This window comes from Drosophila bipectinata, unplaced genomic scaffold, assembly GCF_030179905.1.
Source record: "Drosophila bipectinata strain 14024-0381.07 unplaced genomic scaffold, DbipHiC1v2 scaffold_37, whole genome shotgun sequence".
NCBI lineage: Eukaryota > Metazoa > Arthropoda > Insecta > Diptera > Drosophilidae > Drosophila > Drosophila bipectinata.
Genome location: NW_027222963.1, coordinates 25,001 through 32,645, shown reverse-complemented (window position 1 = coordinate 32,645; position 7,645 = coordinate 25,001). Strand labels below are relative to the sequence as shown.

At 34.5% G+C, this 7,645-nt stretch overlaps 1 non-coding gene across 1 annotated transcript in view; it reads right to left on the bottom strand.

The window, feature by feature from the left end:
* Positions 1-3,849: 3,849 nt before the first annotated feature.
* The window catches only part of LOC138927590 (large subunit ribosomal RNA), a 3,950-nt gene continuing 154 nt past the window's right edge, over positions 3,850-7,645 (bottom strand). The window contains exon 1 of the ribosomal RNA XR_011444041.1: positions 3,850-7,645. This exon is cut by the window's right edge and continues 154 nt beyond it. This is a non-coding gene — a ribosomal RNA (large subunit ribosomal RNA).

Sequence of the window (7,645 nt, the reverse complement as noted above, 5' to 3'; positions counted from 1 at the left end):
GGAAGTATGACTTTCCCACACATATTTGGATATCCATACGATTGGCATATCCATATGAAAAATATTTTTAATATTTTTTAATATATTTTTAATATTTCCATATTTAATATATTAATTAAATTATTATATTATATATTATATGGTAGGCTATCACCATCACCTACCATATATTCATATACATATAATATTTTCATATCCATATATATTTTTTTATATTCATATATTTTCATATATGTTATATGCATATGTATTCATAACCACATATGCTTCATATATTAATACTGGCGGTCTTCTGTTTAATATAATATTATTTTAATATTATTTGTAGGCCGAACACCACCTACCCTATATACCTTTTTGAACACGGTTTCGTCAATCCGGTCATTTATTGTATGGGAAGTATGACTTTCCCACACATATTTGGATATCCATACGATTGCATATCCATATGAAAATATTTTTAATATTTTTAATATATTTTTAATATTTCCATATTTAATATAATATAATTAAATTATTATTTATATATTTATGGTAGGCTATCCTCATCACCTACCATATATTTCATATACATATAAATATTTTCATACCATATATATTTTTTTTATTCATATATTTTCATATATTTATATGCATATGTATTCATAACCATATGCTCATATATTAATTAATACTGGCGGTCTTCTGTTTAATATAATATTATTTTAATATTATATTGGCAGCTGAACACCACCTACCCTATATACCTTTTTGAACACGGTTTCGTCAATCCGGTCATTTATTGTATGGGAAGTATGACTTTCCCACACATATTTGGATATCCATACGATTGCATATCCATATAAATATTTTTAATATTTTTAATATATTTTTAATATTTCCATATTTAATATAATATAATTAAATTATTATATTATATATTATATGGTAGGCTAACATCATCACCTACCATATATTCCATATACATATAAATATTTTCATATTCATATATATTTTTTTTATATATTCATATATTTTCATATATGTTATATGCATATGTATTCATAACATATGCTTATATATTAATACTGGCGATCTTCTGTTTAATATAATATTATTTTAATATTATTGGTAGGCCGAACACCACCTACCCTATATACCTTTTTGAACACGGTTTCGTCAATCCGGTCATTTATCGTATAGGAAGTACGACTTTCCCACACATATTTGGATATCCATACGAATTGCATATCCATATGAAAATATTTTTAATATTTTTAATATTCGTGAGTTTTTAATAGGGACAGAAGGAATCTCTTGAATTAATCATGCGCGTCACTAATAAGATGACGAGGCATTTGGCTACCTATGCGAAAGTAATTCAACTCCCGCCGTCTTAAGGTTTAAGACTTATAACAATATATGTTTAATATTTTTAATATCCGTGAGGTTTTAAATAGGGACAGAATGAATCTCTTGAATTGAATCATGCGCGTCACTAATAAGATGACGAGGCATTTGGCTACCTATGCGAAAGTAATTCAACTCCCGCCGTCTTAAGGTTTAAGACTTATAACAATATATGTTTAATATTTTTAATATCCGTGAGGTTTTAAATAGGGACAGAAGGAATCTCTTGAATTGAATCATGCGCGTCACTAATAAGATGACGAGGCATTTGGCTACCTATGCGAAAGTAATTCAACTCCCGCCGTCTTAAGGTTTAAGACTTATAACAATATATGTTTAATATTTTTAATATCCGTGAGGTTTTAAATAGGGACAGAAGGAATCTCTTGAATTGAATCATGCGCGTCACTAATAAGATGACGAGGCATTTGGCTACCTATGCGAAAGTAATTCAACTCCCGCCGTCTTAAGGTTTAAGACTTATAACAATATATGTTTAATATTTTTAATATCCGTGAGGTTTTAAATAGGGACAGAAGGAATCTCTTGAATTGAATCATGCGCGTCACTAATAAGATGACAAGGCATTTGGCTACCTATGCGAAAGTAATTCAACTCCCGCCGTCTTAAGGTTTAAGACTTATAACAATATATGTTTAATATTTTTAATATCCGTGAGGTTTTAAATAGGGACAGAAGGAATCTCTTGAATTGAATCATGCGCGTCACTAATAAGATGACGAGGCATTTGGCTACCTATGCGAAAGTAATTCAACTCCCGCCGTCTTAAGGTTTAAGACTTATAACAATATATGTTTAATATTTTTAATATCCGTGAGGTTTTAAATAGGGACAGAAGGAATCTCTTGAATTGAATCATGCGCGTCACTAATAAGATGACGAGGCATTTGGCTACCTATGCGAAAGTAATTCAACTCCCGCCGTCTTAAGGTTTAAGACTTATAACAATATATGTTTAATATTTTTAATATCCGTGAGGTTTTAAATAGGGACAGAAGGAATCTCTTGAATTGAATCATGCGCGTCACTAATAAGATGACAAGGCATTTGGCTACCTATGCGAAAGTAATTCAACTCCCGCCGTCTTAAAGTTTAAGACTTATAACAATATAAATGAAAAATATTATTTTCATTTTTCACGTCACTAATAAGATGACGAGGCATTTGGCTACCTAAACGAAAGTAATTCATCTTCCGCCGTTATAAGGTTTAAGACTTATAACAATATAAATGAAAAATATTATTTTCATTTTTCACGTCACTAATAAGATGACGAGGCATTTGGCTACCTATGCGAAAGTAATTCAACTCCCGCCGTCTTAAAGTTTAAGACTTATAACAATATAAATGAAAAATATTATTTTCATTTTTCACGTCACTATTAAGATGACGAGGCATTTGGCTACCTAAACGAAAGTAATTCATCTTCCGCCGTTATAAGGTTTAAGACTTATAACAATATAAATGAAAAATATTATTTTCATTTTTCACGTCACTAATAAGATGACGAGGCATTTGGCTACCTATGCGAAAGTAATTCAACTCCCGCCGTCTTAAAGTTTAAGACTTATAACAATATAAATGAAAAATATTATTTTCATTTTTCACGTCACTAATAAGATGACGAGGCATTTGGCTACCTATGCGAAAGTAATTCAACTCCCGCCGTCTTAAGGTTTAAGACTTATAACAATATATGTTTAATATTTTTAATATCCGTGAGGTTTTAAATAGGGACAGAAGGAATCTCTTGAATTGAATCATGCGCGTCACTAATAAGATGACGAGGCATTTGGCTACCTATGCGAAAGTAATTCAACTCCCGCCGTCTTAAGGTTTAAGACTTATAACAATATATGTTTAATATTTTTAATATCCGTGAGGTTTTAAATAGGGACAGAAGGAATCTCTTGAATTGAATCATGCGCGTCACTAATAAGATGACGAGGCATTTGGCTACCTATGCGAAAGTAATTCAACTCCCGCCGTCTTAAAGTTTAAGACTTATAACAATATAAATGAAAAATATTATTTTCATTTTTCACGTCACTAATAAGATGACGAGGCATTTGGCTACCTAAAAGAAAGTAATTCATCTTCCGCCGTTATAAGGTTTAAGACTTATAACAATATAAATGAAAAATATTATTTTCATTTTTCACGTCACTAATAAGATGACGAGGCATTTGGCTACCTAAACGAAAGTAATTCAACTCCCGCCGTCTTAAGGTTTAAGACTTATAACAATATAAATGAAAAATATTATTTTCATTTTTCACGTCACTAATAAGATGACGAAACAGTTAGTAGGCCACAATTAGTAGGGAAACGTGGACAACCCGTGATAAATCCTTATATGCTTTCTTAGATATAGCATATAAAGATTTTTTATACTAAATATACATATTTACACATGCATATTTACATTTTTTTTATATTTCGAATCATCAAGCAAAGGATAAGCTTCAGTGGATCGCAGTATGGCAGCTGCTCAACCACTTACAACACCTTGCCCGTTACAAAAGTCGTTTACAATTGATTCTAGGCTTTGTCATTGTATTAAATAATGTTTTCATATGTAACTAGCATGGCATCAGGTGATCAAAGATCCTCCCAATTTACTATGTTACAAATTACATTGGCATCACATCCATTGTCGTTTAAAATATAAATAATAAACTTTAAATGGTTTAGAAGCCATACAATGCAAATTGCCCCTTATTTATCATTGCAGTCCAGCACGGATACGACCTTAGAGGCGTTCAGGCATAATCCAACGGACGTAGCGTCATACCACTGTTCGCTCGAACAAGTATTGTGCCATTGGTCCGTACCTGCGGTTCCTCTCGTACTACGCAGGAATGCTGTCGCAACAACGTTTTGTCATTAGTAGGGTAAAACTAACCTGTCTCACGACGGTCTAAACCCAGCTCACGTTCCCTTGCATGGGTGAACAATCCAACGCTTGGTGAATTTTGCTTCACAATGATAGGAAGAGCCGACATCGAAGGATCAAAAAGCGACGTCGCTATGAACGCTTGGCCGCCACAAGCCAGTTATCCCTATGGTAACTTTTCTGACACCTCTTGTTAAAAACTCTTTAAACCAAAAGGATCGATAGGCCGAGCTTTTGCTGTCCCTGTGTGTACTGAACACCGAGATCAAGTCAGCATTTGCCCTTTTGCTCTATGTGTGGTTTCTGTCCGCACTGAGCTGGCCTTGGGACACCTCCGTTATTATTTGAGAGATGTACCGCCCCAGTCAAACTCCCTACCTGGCAATGTCCTTGAATTGGATCATACCTGAGTAATTGGAGTTATACCAAATTTTCAAATCGATAATACATGAATGCATCTCTCATTAAAGAATTTGTTTGCGATTATATAACAAACTCGTGATACTTTGATCAAGAAGCTTGCATCAAAACCCAATACCATAAGATATAATAAATATATCCGTATAATGGCTAGGAAATGATACACGTTCCATTTAATCAAGTAAGTAAGGAAACAATAAGAGTAGTGGTATTTCATTGTCGATACCAAACCGAAGTCTAATATCTCCCACTTATTCTACACCTCTTATGTCTCCTTACACTGCCAGATTAGAGTCAAGCTCAAAAGGGTCTTCTTTCCCCGCTAATTATTCCAAGCCCGTTCCCTTGGCTGTGGTTTCGCTAGATAGTAGATAGGGACAGAAGGAATCTCGTTAATCCATTCATGCGCGTCACTAATTAGATGACGAGGCATTTGGCTACCTTAAGAGAGTCATAGTTACTCCCGCCGTTGACCCGCGCTTACTTGAATTTCTTCACTTTGACATTCAGAGCACTGGGCAGAAATCACATTGTGTCAACACCCGCTAGGGCCATCACAATGCTTTGTTTTAATTAGACAGTCGGATTCCCCAAGTCCGTGCCAGTTCTGAATTGATTGTTAATTGATAATCGTTATAATTAATAAGAACTAATTGGTTTGACCCAACTAGTATTCTTAAAAATTTTAGCAAGAAAGTTCCACAATTGGATACGTAACTAAACTATCCGGGGAACAAGTTACAACCATAAATGATTATAACTCTATTTACCCAGAACGAGCACATAAACCATATTATTGTTTCCCAATCAAGCCCGACTATCTCAATCTTCAGAGCCAATCCTTATCCCGAAGTTACGGATCTAATTTGCCGACTTCCCTTACCTACATTATTCTATCGACTAGAGACTCTTCACCTTGGAGACCAGCTGCGGATATTGGTACGGCCTGTTGAGAAGTTTGCGTATCCCCACCATAAATTTTCAAGGTCCGAGGAGAAAATATCGACACAACAGTATATGTCATGCTCTTCTAGCCCATCTACCATATCTCTCTGCGAAAGACTTCCATGGTAGTACGACTATAAAACAGAAAAGAAAACTCTTCCGATATCTCTCGACGGCTTCTTTATGGTCGTTCCTGTTGCCAGGATGAGCACGAGGCCCATATTTAATAACAAACGGATACTCAACAGGTTACGGAATTGGAACCGTATTCCCTTTCGTTCAAAATTATTCAAGTATATAATTTTCACAATAATTGTAATATTTATTTTTACTTGAAAATTTTCGGCTTTCGCCTTGAACTTAGGACCGACTAACTCGTGATCAACCACTGTTCACACGAAACCCTTCTCCACTTCAGTCCTCCAAGGTCTCATTCGATTATTTGCTACTACCACCAAGATCTGTACCAATAGCAGCTCCATGCAGGCTTACGCCAAACACTTCTACGCATACCATTGTACCTTCCTACTCACTAAAGTTTCAAAATTTATATTACAAGTAATATAAATCATCTACTTTAGCGGTAATGTATAGGTATACAACTTAAGCGCCATCCATTTTAAGGGCTAGTTGCTTCGGCAGGTGAGTTGTTACACACTCCTTAGCGGATTTCGACTTCCATGATCACCGTCCTGCTGTTTTAAGCAACCAACGCCTTTCATGGTTTCTGCATGAGTTGTTAATTTGGGCACCGTAACATTACGTTTGGTTCATCCCACAGCGCCAGTTCTGCTTACCAAAAGTGGCCCACTGGGCACATTATATCATAACCTTAAACTTCATATCAAGAAAGTTAAGGTTCTTACCCATTTAAAGTTTGAGAATAGGTTAAGATCGTTTCGACCCTAAGGCCTCTAATCATTCGCTTTACCAGATAAGATTATTTTATATAACATTAAAATGCACCAGCTATCCTGAGGGAAACTTCGGAAGGAACCAGCTACTAGATGGTTCGATTGGTCTTTCGCCCCTATACTCAATTCTGACAATCGATTTGCACGTCAGAACTGTTTCGGTCTTCCATCAGGGTTTCCCCTGACTTCAACCTGATCAAGTATAGTTCACCATCTTTCGGGTCACAGCATATCTGCTCAAGGTACGTTCCAGTTAGAGGCATAAATAATATAAATATTATTATACATAACTATATAGAACGCCCCGGGATTGTGTTAATTAACTATAAAATAGTTAAAAAACTAATCCCATTAATAGTCAAGTTAATTACGCTATTAGGTTTATATCCCAATAACTTGCACATATGTTAGACTCCTTGGTCCGTGTTTCAAGACGGGTCCCGAAGGTATCCTGAATCTTTCGCATTGTTAATCATACAAGTGCATATAATAAACACAAAAATCAATGATAATTATGCCATTATATAATTCCGAAAAATTAACGCACTGTATTCTTATTAATCTATCAACACTTTATCAAATTAATGACATTTATCCTATGTTAAAATGCAAGCATAATAATTTGAATAAACTATAAGTCATATTTTATGATAAATTATATATGTTAATAGATTACAATGTCCTTATATGGAAAAAATGCACACTATTTCTATAATATTATTTAAATATTATAACTTTAATGATGAATTTTCCATAATGGATATTCAGGTTCATCGGGCTTAACCTCTAAGCAGTTTCACGTACTATTTAACTCTCTATTCAGAGTTCTTTTCAACTTTCCCTCACGGTACTTGTTTACTATCGGTCTCATGGTTATATTTAGTTTTAGATGGAGTTTACCACCCACTTAGTGCTGCACTATCAAGCAACACGACTCTTTGGAAACATCATCTAGTAATCATTAACGTTATACGGGCCTGGCACCCTCTATGGGTAAATGGCCTCATTTAAGAAGGACTTAAATCGTTAATTTCTCATACTAGAATATTGACGCTCCATA